Source organism: Castor canadensis, chromosome 4 (assembly GCF_047511655.1).
Source record: "Castor canadensis chromosome 4, mCasCan1.hap1v2, whole genome shotgun sequence".
NCBI lineage: Eukaryota > Metazoa > Chordata > Mammalia > Rodentia > Castoridae > Castor > Castor canadensis.
This window is the reverse complement of record NC_133389.1, coordinates 120,198,498-120,212,941: the sequence shown is the minus strand read 5'-3', so window position 1 is coordinate 120,212,941 and position 14,444 is coordinate 120,198,498. Positions and strand designations below refer to the sequence as shown.

General features: G+C 37.3%; 1 long non-coding RNA gene across 3 annotated transcripts in view; it reads right to left on the bottom strand.

Annotated features, from left to right (window-relative positions):
- The window catches only part of LOC141422581 (uncharacterized), a 188,481-nt gene that overhangs the window by 130,378 nt on the left and 43,659 nt on the right, over positions 1 to 14,444 (bottom strand). Inside the window, exon 2 of one of the 3 annotated variants that reach the window (XR_012447228.1) lies at positions 9,295 to 9,446. The exons of the other annotated variants lie outside the window; for them this stretch is intronic. This is a non-coding gene — a long non-coding RNA (uncharacterized lncRNA). The remainder of the gene's footprint in view (positions 1 to 9,294; positions 9,447 to 14,444) is intronic. 3 annotated transcript variants of the gene reach the window in all.

The window sequence follows — 14,444 nt, the reverse complement described above, 5'->3', positions numbered from 1 at the left end:
CTGTTAGACTCTAGGAACTTTTTTATTTCTTCCCTTATTTCTTCAGTCACATACTGTTCATTCATCAGTGTGTTGTTGTGTCTCCATGTGTTTGAATATTTTCTGTGGTTTCTTTAATTTCTGAGGTCCAGTTTTATTCCATTGTGATCTGACATAATACAGGGGGTTATCTCAATTCTTTAAAATTTGTTGGGCCTAAAATATGTCTTTCCATGACCTTCTTGCATTTAGAGCTTGTGTTGAGAAATCTGCTATTATTCTAATTGCTTTGCCTTTCTATGTGACTTGTCTTTTTTCTTTTGCAGTTTTCAATATTCTTTCTTTGTTCTGTATATTGAGTGTTTTGATTATGATATGTCTAGGGGTGTTTCTTTTTTGTTCTTGATAGTTTAGTGTTCTGTAAGCTTCCTGCACCTGGATGACCCTCTCTTACTCAAGGTTGGAAAAGTTTACAGCTATTATTTATTGAATAGGCTACCTATTCCTTTAGTTTGTATCTCTTCTCCTTCTTCTATATCCATGATTAGTAAGTTTGTACTTTTCATGGTGTCTTGGATGTCTTGCATGCTCCATTCATGTTTTCTTAGTATTTTTTCATGATTTTTTACTGTTTGATCTAATTCCTCTACTTTGTCTTTTGTTGCTGATACTTAATTTTCAACTTGGTCCACTATGTTTGCCAGACTTTCTATTGAGATTTTTATTGGGGATATTGAGCTGTTTATTTCAGATTGATTATTTTTCAGGATTTCCATATCTTTATTGATTCCCACTTTCATGTACTGAATGGTCTTCTTAATTTTATTCATCTGTTTGTTTGTATTCTCCTTGAGTTCATTTAGTTGTTTATTCACATCCTCTTTGAGATCAAACACTAGCTTTTGTGTCTCTGAGCTCATTAACCATTCTTACTATTATTTTTTAGAACTCAATATTTGATATTTCCTCATCTTTGCTGTTGTTTAGAACCTTAGTGGTGGAGTTGGCTTTTGAAGGAGAGTTGTTGCCTTGCTACTTCATGTTTCTGTGTTGAGGTTTACACATCTGGGGTTTTAGCCTTTATGTCCTTGTGGCTGTGGTTTTATGAAGGATTGTACAGGACTGGATGGTGGTTGAGCTCTGATATTTTTTCTTGTCTCTAGATGGTGGGACTCAATAGAACTGTCTTCTCCTTATTATTCTCAGAGTGCTGGATTCTACCCCCTGTTCCACTTAGAGCAGGGAGGCTTAGCCACTAAAGCTGCTACAGTTGTAAAAAACTGAAGCCTTAAAATTACAGTAATCGCTCATGAAGATCAGTTATTGTTACTTTTCCAGGATCTTGGTTGTCTATTGGAGAAAGGATGCACCATCATGCCCCTGAAAGGCTAAAGGGAGTAGGGGTTGTGATGGGAGGGAGGCAGAGGGAAAGCTCTAGTGGGTTATATGAGGTGAGAAGTTTATGTAGCAGGAAGGGATGGTAGCTTAGGAATTAGAAGGGAATGATTAAGAAGGAAACTGAGATGTGGTGAAGAGAGTCAATAGATGTTGAAATGGATGGAAAAGGGGGGTGATGACAATAGAGAAAGCTGAACAGACAGACAAACAGATTTGGACACAACAAAATTGAAAAACTGATCTGGGAGTCAGTTTAACCATGAATAATATTGATAGTGAAAGAAGATTCTGGATGGGTGAGCAGTAAAAGGGGAAATTAAGAGCTAAGGAGAGGTTGTGGTTATTGTGGAAAGAGGGGAGGGTGACAGAAAAGGGAAGAAGAAGAAGAAATGGTTTAAGGTTAAAGACTGAAATGCATGTTACAAGGCTCTCCTGTGATGATGACCCAGAGTAGGATGGGTAGAAGATGGGGTTTGAGAGAAAAATGGAGGGTGAGAATGCAGAGCTGCTGTTGGAGTACAGAGCACAAGAGGATATAAGTAGATGAATGTAAATATTTACATCACATATTGTGTTTGTCTTAACAGTGACAAACACAAATTTTCTAGTGCTCTTAAGAGCAACTTATCTTCCCCTCCCCTTTATGACTGAGTGTTTCAGTCTACTATATGGTATTCTAATTGGATACTTGGCTCTGGAGCAGTGTCTGAGGATGCGGAGGAGGTGTTTGGAGATCTAAGTTGAGTCTCTTGTCAATTTGGTGGTCTCATGCCATCACATGTTGCAGCTTTCCCCCTCTTCAGGCTCCCCAATATATTGCTATACTCAGAGGCGGGATTTTGCCAAATGTCCTCACTGACAGAAGACTTCTGTGCCAGCAGTTTCTGGGAGGCCTTCACTGCCAAAGGCCCCATGTTCTTCCAGCCCAGGGAAGGTCCTTGTTCAAAGGCAGTCACATGGAGCGTGTCAGCTTTCTTTTATGAGGTTCCAGCAACTTTCCTCAGGGAAAAGGAGGTCACATGGGAAACCTTACACTGTGCCATGCTGGAAACTTTATACCCTGCCCAGAGCAAGGTTTTTGTGACACAGATTGCTGCTTTCCTTCCCTTGGTGGAGGAGCTGGCACTCCTGTTCTGCTAGAAGGGAGCAGTCACTCTCTGACTCATGGTGGGGAGCTCTGGTCTTCTGCGCACAGTGGGGAATTAGGCCTCCTGGTGCCCCCAGAGTAGCAAGGAATGTGGAGTCCCTGTGGCAGTGGGCTTCCAGGCTACTTGTGGGGCAACAAATTTCAAGGGTGTGTGCCTTCTGGCGCCCATGGAGCAGCGGGGTCTTAAGCCTAGGGAGCAGGTTCCTGCATTTCAGGGAGTGGCATGTTGGGTTATGGAGCAGGGAGGAGCCTGGAGCTCAGAGCCTCTATGTGTGGAGGGAAGTGGAACTTACCTGCAAAGCAAGGAGGAGTAGAAACCAAGAGCCTTCAGGGGTGGGGGATCTGGAGTGCTGACCTGCAAGCTGTTTTTTCACATGGTTAGTTGCTTCTCTCTTTGTGGGTTCAAAGAGAGCTCTGCTTCTCACTGGTTATGAACCTCCTGGGTGTCCTCTGGGGTCCCCAGTGTCTTCCTTCTTAGGGATTATTAGGTGCCAGGATTTAGAGGATGTCAACAATCTGCCATCTTGCTTCTCCTCCACTTGAAAGGGAACCTCTGAAAGATTGCCATGAAAGTGCTCACAAAGGAACAGCTGTCTTCTTCACAAAGGACTGTGCCTGAAGATGACACCTTTACACTCTCCCCTAGTCAAAGTCCTTCCTTGCCAAGTCTAAGCCAATACAGGTGGAGAGTCCTGGCACGAGTGCCAAAAAGAGCACCCAGATACAGGGGAGGGGAAGAGGGAAAAGAAGTAAATATAACAGAATCCATAAAAAGGGAACTCCCTGAGCACTTTAGCAGCCCAATGTTTTCTGAGTCTTGCTTCTCCTCTAGAAGCCTTTCCTTTTGCTTTGCAATAAAGACTTTCTTTGTCCTGCTACTTTCTGGTCTCCTGTCTTTTAATTCTTTAAGAGACATAGGGAAACAGCCCCACCACAGTTGTTCAGTGGCATCACACTTACATTTTCCTTCTTAGTGATTAGTATCACCATCCATCCATTGTTCATAATAATCCTCTGCCTTACCCATCCATATTCAGTCACTAAGATTTGTTTGTTTTTCCTCTTGATCATAATGCAGATCCATTGACTATCCCTAAATTCCATGCTAACTCCTAATGTAATCCATCATCACCTCTAACTTCTTTGTAATACATAATATGATACATTTTTATTCCATATCCCTAAATTCAGTCTTGCTTCATTTCCAAATCCATTGTCAGTATAGTAATCCAAGTGAATTTTATGAGATTATGTTATTTCAGTGCTTGAAAATATTCTCATTTTCCTGCTTGGAACTCTGTAATAGCTCTCCATTGCTGTTATAGTAGCTTCCAAACCCCTTAGCAAGAGTTTTACCAGCTCCAAATTATACTCTCTACTAGCTCTGAATACCCCACACTCTGCCTTTTACTCTGCCTCTTTTTCTATTTGTATTATGTGTGTTTCACCTTCAATAGCTTTCCTTCGATTTTCAGGGTCTTCAAAAGGATGATAGTACAGGCTTATTTCAACCTCAATAACACTCAGAGAAAGATTTTCCAAAGAAAAATGATATTTATCTAGAAATAGCAGAACATTACAATGGAAATATATGTGCCATAGTACAATGAGTGTATTCAAAGAGGATGATGTGAGGAAAGTTTTTAAAGATAAAATGAGGAAAATTAAATAAGATTTTTAAAATAATAATTCTTGGCTTCAAGGATTAGTAACAGGGTGGTGCCAGTGTGGGATTGAACAGACAGTTACTGAGCAAATGTTTTTGTAGGAGAGTTTCTTTGTTAAAGGTTGTGGTACCCTTTGCATAAGGTCTTAGCTGGTCAGTGTTTTGTGATAGTTATTTTCAGACAATCATGTCTGAGAACTCTTCCTTCTTAATTCTCTTGCTTCATTTACTCTTAAAATGACGTAAGTGGTTCCATTTTGATTCTGACAACTTTCACACTTAAGTTGTCCATATTAAGTCCCAGTACTGTCTGAGCTAGAACAGGTGATACACATGCCCTTCACATATTTATATGGAACTGATGTCCACTGCTTATAAAATGAGTAAAGAAAACTGACATGTTCATAAGTACCAAGTTAACAACTACTTTTCTCAACAGTTTTAAGTGTAAGTACAAACAACCAGACAACATAAAGCAGAAAATAATATTTCTGAAAAGTAAAAACTTTAAGGTACATTATACATTAAAACCAAACACCACTTTCTCTAACATGAGGATTCCTCAATATTGGCATTCTTAATATTTGGGTTTGTTAATTCTTTGTTATAGAGAGACATCTAGTGCATTGTGGACTACTGAGCCATATTCCTGATTTCTAACTACTAGATGTCAATCTACACCACCTGTCTTACAGTACATGACTAAAAATATTCTTCAGACACCTCCAAATCTTCCCTGGGGAACAAAACTCTTCTCTAGTTGAGGATAAGTGTTCATGATTGACATCATCTTTCCAAATCCAAATGACTTAGATCACATTTGCTAATAATTACATGGAATAGTTATAGAGATGGAGTTAGTTGTTGAATAAAGTTTTTTGAGAGTCTCTAAGTGTTAGCATTTTGTTATCTTTTGCACTTTAAAACAATTAAAGAACTTTTTTCAAGAAAAACTAATTCTATATTCCAACTTACAAAACTTCAAATGTGCTTTTTGCATCCTAAATGAATAATAAATGGGACTTTATTTCATTACATATGAAAAGGCATATTTATCTTTTATGGTACTTTTGGTGAACAAAGGTAACTTCTGCTTCAACTTCCTTTGAATGCTATTTTATTGCCAGTATGGGACCATCAAGTACTCATTCCTTTAAAGGAGTATATTTGACCAAACAAGTTATAGGAAATTCTACTTGGAAAAAAGACACAGACATAGGTTTCCCAGGACCTGTAACTTACAAAAGTTTGTAACTCAGAAATACTCCATCTAGTTACTCCTTTCAACACTTTATAAGCTACTTCTCCAGACAAAATCATTCAGAAGATAACTTTTTGTTATTAATATTTATTTCTTACTCTTATAAGTGAGTGACTCGTGTCACATTTGGCAATTCTACCAAAGACAATGAATTTGTACTGTCACGACAGCAGTGCAGATGTCAGAGTAAAGGACTTCCAAAGAGTCTCTTCTTCATACAAGAACAGAAACGCTAGCAAAAACAATTAAAGCAAACTTTTTCAGAACCCTGGGAATTAACCAAAAGAGAATTTAATCAAGGAAAATGGCTGGATCTTAGTAAAAACAGCAAGTTCCAAAGAAACCTTGAAAAAAAAAATCATAACACAGTGAAAATCTGAAGCCTTCAAGACACTGGAAGGACAGAAGAGTTTGGAGCTCCTAAAAGTGTCAGTATTTATCTGTCTGGTCATTCCCTGGAAAACACATTTGCAAGACTATCTTTACCTTGTCTGAATCAGAGCTCAGCCAGGGTAATCAGACTTATTCCTGGGTTTGTTTATAATAATTTTACATTACAGTTGTGAGAGAAAGTGATAAGAGTTGGAATAAATGAGATGATTCAGACATTTGAAAGGAAAGGTAACATGCCCATAATCCTAGCAAGCTGGAAAGCAGAGATCATGGTCACAAACTTAGTTATTTTTCCTATAGTTCACTATAGAGTTTTTCAGACCTATATGAAAAACAAACTAAAAGCAAAAGGACTTGGTGGGGGGGGAAGGTGGCTTAAGTGAGGCATGAGGCCCTGAGTTCAATCTCTAGTACTGCCAAAAAAGAAAAACTAATAATAACATAAAATGATAAATAAATTATCAAAAGGAAAATTAGGGAATGAGATGTATAATAGATTTTATGAGGTTCCAACATATTTCTGGGAATCTGCAAGACCATGTGCAAACACAGAGCTGTAGCCATTCCATGCTGTGCAGAGTCTCATCTCTGGTTGACCTTCAGGTGCTGTATAAGCAAGAAGTTATAAAGTACCTGCCTGAGTCTTAAAACCATGACCCAAGGAGTAAACAAATCCCCCAAACAAAAACAGGGCGATCTATTGGTCCAAGGCATTTAAAATAATGTCTGTCCAATCATTAGCTGACAACTAGGCTAACTGATTTGAGACATCAAGTTCCATGAATAGCAAAGAAGAGAGGTTGCACTGATATAGCCCAGAAAAGTCACTGAGTGAACAGTGGCAGCAGGAAGAAATACAAGAACAAGGAGGAAAAATGACAAAACCAGTGGGAAAGGAATAATCTATTGTCTAAATCTGCTTCACTGTGTTATTTTAAATTTCATTTTCAACAAATTTATGGGACATGCAAAACAATAAGGAAATATGGCAAATAAACAGAAAAGTAGCAGACAATGGAAAATGTCCCCAAGGCAATCAAGACTCTATATACTGGACAAAGATTTAAAATATATTTAAAATCTACTCTGAAGACGAAATATAAGTATATTCTAAAAGGACATTTTAAATATGATCCCCAAACTAAAGGAAACCATGCATAAAAAAGCTAACAAAATTAAGAATAAGTTCTTACCATATACAGAATATGAGTAGACACAAATTTTATAAAAGGCTTAAAGAGAAATTCTGTTTTTAAAAACTGCAATAACTAAACTGAGAAAATTATTTGAGTGGCTCAAAAGCAGATTTGATCAGACAGAAAGAAAAATGCATGTGACTGAAGTTCCATTGGCATCTTCTCTGAGGAAAAGATAGAAAATGAGTGATGAAAACTGCACAGAGCCTCAGGTACTTGTAGAAAACCATCAAGTGTACCTAACAGGTAGTTCCAGAAGGAAGGAAAGAGAAAAAAGGAGCAGAAAGAATGTTTGGAAAAATAATGGCCAAAAGTTTCCTAAATTCAAAAATAATATATACATTCCAGAATCTCAGTGAAGTCTACATAGCAAAAATTCAAAGAGATTCACCTAAACTGTTCATCATCAAACTAAAAAAATGAAAGACAAAGACAGACTCTTGAAAGCAGCAAGAGAAAAGGACTTATCCATCAGGCTTATCCTAAAGGACTCATTCATTATCATTAGAGACCTTAGACTCCAAAAGACAGTGGAAAATAAGTTCAGTGTATGTGGCAGGAGGGGTATTTGTGGGAGAGGGAGGGTAAACAAATGGAGATTAAGATGAGAGAATACGGTTGATGGACATAATATACCTATATGAAATAGAGCAACGAAACCTCCTGCAATTACTTGAAGTGAGGCAGGGAAGGGGTAGAGGGGAGAGATGGTAGGGGTGATATAACCAATGGAAAATTCCTATTTGGAATTGTCACAATGAATCCCCCCTGTATAACAAATATATCCTGATTTTTAAAAATCAAAAAAATAAAATTATGGAAGATAAAAGTCTTAACCAAAATTCCCATTCAGGAAACTAACATTCAAAAATTAAAGACAAATCAAGACATGTTCAAGTATATAAAAACTGTAGGATTGTTGCTAATTATATCTGCGATACAAGTAACACTACATGAAGTCTCAAAGCTAAAATGAAATAACGCAGATAACAACTTCAGTCCACATGAAGAAATAAAGATCACTGATAAAACTAACCAAATATGTAAAATAAAGCAAACACAAAACACTTTTTTTTCTTCTATAGGATTTAAATGATAACTGCATCAACAAACAAAGCTTTAAGTTACTGAGATCAACCACAGTCTCCAGGCAGCTAAAACAGTGATTTCTACTTAACACTCTCTTGCTTTTGATTCCTGGAAATTTCCTTTAATTTCTTGAAAGCTTTGCCTTTATTCAAAAGAATATTCATTAAATTTCATCCACAAATATCTTACATAAGAATGTTTCAAGATATCTAATCATCTAATTGCTGGTCACTAGAATTGACATTACATAATTTCCTGTCTAGAAATCTCCTGTAACTTTGCCTTAGAATCATAAAAACTAAGGATATTCTAGTGTAATGGGCTTTCAAAATATTTTTTCTCTTTTTTCCTAAAAACTTCAGAGAAAACTGGAAATGGCTTAAAAATTACAAGGGAAATGACAAAGTCTCAAAAAGACTCATTAAGCCTGAAACTCAAGTTTGTAAATTTATATAATACTTTAATTATTTTATGTGAGGGTAATTATTTGGTAATCAGATTCAAAGATTATTTCCTACTGCATTCTAATTGCATTTTACTAACAGCACATAGTCATCTGAGAACTTAGATATATCATAAATGCATTCTTCATTTACCTTTGGAAGAATGACTTAAATTATGGGTGCAAAATGAGCAGATCTGTTTTCTCCAAACTTGCAATGAGTATAAAAATTTTCTTTTCTTCATGACTTAGCTTATTCTCTTCACAACCTACCTCAAACTAGAAATGAGTTGATGTACAAATCTACATTGCTCCTAAAATTAGGAAAAACATTCTTGTTTTCCTCCCATACTGACATTTAATCTATCAACAAGTTTCTGCTAATTCATCTCATAAAATGTACCTTCAAAGCCATCATTTCTCTACATCTCTAATACCAAATCACTCATTTCTGCTACACTGCCACTTAACTGGTCTTTAGACTCCTTTCCCTCTATTCTCTACAGAACAACCACAGCAATCTTTTTAAACTCTGATTTAGATCAAGTCATTGTCCCCATTACCCTGATTCATAAGGTTTTTCAGAATTCTCTGTGGCACTTAGCATGAAGGGCAGACTTCTTAGTACCATAAAGGGCCTTGTCCTATTTGGCTCCTGCTTAACATTATTGCCCCATGTCACACCACCTTCCTATAAACCAGCAGGGTTTTAGCTCCACTGACCTTCTTTCCATTTTTGCCTTGGGGTCTTTCTCTTGTTCTTCTCCACCTGGAATGATCTTCTGATTCTGAACACAGATGCATCTGTCTATATTTCAGCTCAAATATTTCCTCCATAGGAGATCTTCCCCAATCAGTTCACTGCTGTAGTCACTCTACAACAGTAAGCAGATTTATTTTCATCTCACCACTTACTATTACCAAAACTGTTTTGGTTTGATCTAAATGTTTGCTTGTCCCCTTCCCACTGACAAATGGAGCCTCATGAAGTTCTGACCTTATTGGTTTTTAACTACCTCCATCCTTAGATTGCCTGATACCCAGTAGATGCTCAGCAAATACCAAATGGAGTTTTTCAGAGCCCTGGACTCAGTCAGTTTGACTTAAAAGAGAATATCTAATGAACTAATCTCAAGAAAATTTCAGCATTTGCTTACAATTTATTATTACATTTTCCACAGGTCTGTGAATTTAAGAGAAAAATCCTGGGAATCTGTGATTAATATATTGGAGGAAAGGGATCTTAGGGGCAGGATTTTCTGGGGCTCTTCTGTTCATATCATCTATTTAGGCTATATTGCTATTTTTGTTTGCTCCATAAGAAAAAAAGCAAATTGCCTTCTAAAATCAGCCCATGAGCAGATAATCACAAAAGGAATGACTATCAATGGTGTGCTGGTGATAGTTTAGTGACCAGTTCTCCTCAAGATGAAGATTTTGTGTAAGTATTAAATTGTTTTCATTGTGGTGCTGGGGATTGAACCCAGGGTCTCACATATGTTAGGTGATAGAGCTCTTCCTTGCATGTACCTTTTGCCAGTTTCTATTTTATAAATACATCATGATCAAGTCCAAGCAATCAATGTCACTCTTCGTGGTTTAGGGAGGAACTATACATCATTGCCCTCTTCAGCTGGCCCAGCACACAGCTGATATCTACCATGTGCCCATAATAATATGAAGGATTTCCATATTCACTATTTCTTATCTTAGCACCACACAAGAAAATTGATTAGCCACATGTAAGAGACAAAGAAATAATCTTAGGCAACTTGCTCAAGAGTACTCATCATGATAAGGATAAAAACAGAATCTAAAGCTAGATCTTTCTAACTCCAGGGACCCTACCCTTCATTGAATCAGAGAGTAGTAGTCCAAAAAGTTAAAATACAATCAAAAAAATCAATAAACATAATAAGAGTTTTATTAAGTAGTAGAAATCATGGCTATTTTATGAATATCTTAGAAGTCTCAAAAATGAGATGATGCAAATTTTATTTCTGGGTTCAGCTATCTGTGGAGTGTATAATTAGTTGGAATGAGAATCCTAAAAGCAGAAAATAAATCAGAATTCAATGCACCAGCATCTTGGAACACACTCTCTCTATTCCTGTTTCTTCCCTTCTTTGCCAGCTTATTTTTTAAACACATCTCTCCCCGACTATAGCATTAACATTCTAGACATCTGGGAGAACAGACATTGAAAGAAAAAGAGATTTAAAGCTCTTTTAGTGTGCACTTAAGCATGATAACCAATGGAAATTTGCCCAGATTTTAATTAATAGGTGCTATATTCTTTATAGATAATCCTTGGTATCCCTTCCTAAAACTGGCCTCAGTGATTCCAGTTTGTCTCAAGCATGTGTTCTGTTCAGTGCCAGCTGAGAGACTCAGTATACTGTGCCTCTGCCATGACTTAGAAAATTCACTTTCAGGTCTCTGTCTCTGTTACTGAGTGTGTGATCTTATCAAGTTCTAATATGACACTTACCTTCTCTATTTGTCTCCTGTTCTAGATTAACTATAGGTTTTCATGAGCAGTAATGAAAGGAACTTAGAAAATGCTTAGAATTAGTACTAATAAATATAAGGAGAGTAGTGCTTATAGATGGTACACTAAAGATTTAAAAAATATTAAAAGCTGGATGTGGTGGGCTTAAGCCTAGAATCTGAGTACTCAGGAGGCAAAGATTAGGAGGATCACAATTTGAGGTTAACCTTGGCAAAAAATTATTGAGAGCCCCATTTTAACTAATGGCTGGGTGTGATGGCATGCATCTATCTTCCCACTACTACTAGAGGGAACACAAATAGAAAAACTGCAATCAAGGCCAGTCCAGGCATAAAATGACACATCTTAAAAATAACCAACACAAAAAGGGCTGGCAGAGTGACTCAAGGGGTATAATGCCTGCCCTGCAAGTATGAGATCCCAAGTTCAACCACTACTAAAACCTCCACTTAAAAAGAACAATAAAAGAATTTTAATTTTAAAGTTTTAAAATATAATCTCAAATTACCTGTTTTATGAGAAGCCCAAATAAGGATGTTAAAGAGTGGTAGTTCAAATGCTAACTGTTGATGTTTTTTCTCTTGTTCCAAGGTAGCTAATATGATTTTAAATTCTATGGTATAAATATGGAATAACTTGTTTTACCTTACAGATGTCTTTCCTTATAAAATTCACCCACTGATAACAGAAGCAATGAACCCACCATGTTCAAACTAAGTACCAAGTACTCAATACTATATTATTTATCTGCATATATGAGTCTAAAAACAAGATGATAGATCACTCATTCTCCCTAAAGTGTTTTATAATAGTAATCTAGTCATGAGATGAGGCTCCAAGATGGCAACTAGGGTGCAGAAGCAGACAGCATGAGCTCTGTAAATCAAAAATCTTGCTGAGACACTGGAGCCACACGTGTCAGAAATAAAGCACCAAAAAGAATCAAAACTTTAACACACTGAACCCCTAGCCCATATAAAACTTCTCCACACCATGCTACACTGAGAAAAGAGGAGGGCTCCCGTGTCACCAGATGCCGGCTCCAAACCTGCTTGGGAGACATTCAGCAGACCAACAGGTGAGCACCAAGCATCATGCAGCATTTCCCCAGCCACCCCTGTGATAAACCAGCATAGAGGCCTGTGCAGACTGACCTCCCTGCCCTGCAAACAAAACAAAACAAAACAAAAAAAAACAAGGAACTAAAACTAACACATAGCAGAGGGGGCGGGGTGCTGTAAGCACACTGGAGAAGGGGGAGGAACAAGGAGCTGATCTCCAGGCAAACTTTCAGCAAACAAATGGCTGGAAAGGCAGAAGGGCTGACACCAGGCAGGTGGTAAGCCACTGCCTGAAATAAAGCAGGTAGCGGTCCACAAAACTCATCTCCTGAGCCAGTGAGCAACATCCAAAGTCAAACAACACTGCAAAATTGAAAAGCAATCAGCAAACCATCACAATATGCTGACAGCAGGGGTCCGGCTGACAGATCACTGACCTTGCCAAGAGAAAGGGGGTGAGGCAAAGAAACAAGCCCCCAGTAAACCTACACAGCAAAAAGTCAACTCCAAAAAGAATAGCTGGTGGGCTACAGAGCTGATCTCTGGAACCTGAGGAAAAGCCACACGTCACTGAGGGAGAAGCTGACAAAGCAGCTGCTGCTAAAAGACAAAAGAAAAACTGGTGAGACTCCCCAACTACCTGGTAAGACTAAGACAGAGCTTCTGCTTAAATACCAACACCTGGACTAGATGCTAAAGAAGTAACATCAGAACTACTAAGACTGTAATTCTATTGTTCCTGAACTTGGAGTTTTTTGTGTTTGTTTGTTTTGTTTCTTGTTTTTTTGTTCATCTCTCCCCATTGATTTCTTTGATTTTTTTGTTTTGTTTTGTTAGTTTTATTATTGTGAGTTAGATAATACTAGTTAAATTACACCCAGATCAGGGCCACAAATAGCATACATACACTAAGCTAAAAATCCAATGCACCCACGAAACAAAATTTAACCAAGGGAAAGAAAACAGGTGACTGAAATCACCACCAATAGCCTATTAAGAACATAGTTGCACTGTACCAAGTGGAGTAAATGTGAAGACAAAAAATGGATGGATACCATTCTCCCCCCAAAAATAATTTAATACAGGATTCAGAGGGAAATGAAGAAAGTAGATACCCATTCCAAACTCCAACAAAACAAAGATAAACAATGCCAAGGAACCCAACATTGCCCACAAGAACATCCTCAAAGAAAATATCCTGCAAGTAATCACTGAGAATTTCATGGAGATGTTACTAGACATGGTCAACCAAAACCTACAAGAGACACTCAAGAAATTCTAAGACACCAAAAATGAAGAATATGAGTAGACACAGAAACAAATAAATGAACTCATAGGGGCCCTAAATAAACACCAAAGTGAAACAAAGAACACTACAAATAGAAGATAAATGAATTAAAGATGAAAACTAAAAATATTAAAGAGAAAGTGACCCATGATATGGAAAACCTCAGCAAAAAGAATGAAACAGAAACACAAAACACAATGGAAGACCACTCCAGGAGACTAGAACAAGCAGAAGACAGAATATCAGAACTTGAAGATAAAATGGAAATTAAAGGAAAAACTGAAGAGCTATTAGACAAACAACTCAAGACCTGTGAAAGGAATATGCAAGAACTCACCAACTCCATCAAAAGACCAATCTGAGAATCATGGGCATTGAAGAAGGAGAAGAGCAAAAGGGATTCGTAATACATTCAACAAAATAATAACAGAAAATTTCCCAAATCTAGAGAAAGCTATGCCCATTCAGGTACAGGATGCCTCCAGAACACCAAATAGACTGGACCAAAAGAGAACTACCCCATGACATATTATCATTAAAACAACAAGCACAGAGAATAGAGAAAGAATATTGAAGGCTGTAAGACAGAAAAAAAAACAAATAACATTCAAAGGTAAACCCATCAAAATCACAGTGGATTTCTGAACAGAAACATTAAAAGCAAGAAGGTCATGGAGTGATGTATTCTGAGGACTAAATGAAAATAACTTTAATCCTAGGATACTCTACCCAGCAAAACTATCATTCAAAATAGATGGAGCAATAAAAGTCTTCCATGATAAGCAGAAACTAAAACAATATATGACCACCAAGCCACCAATTCAAAAGATTCTTCAAGGAATTCTGTACACAGAAAATGAAAGCAAACAAAACTATGAGAGGACAGGCAGTACCAAACCACAGGAGAAGAAAAGAGAAGGAATCAGAGTAACATTGATTCAGCTGCACACAATCAAAGACTTAAACAACAACTACAAAAAACTAAATGACAGGAATCACCACATACATATGA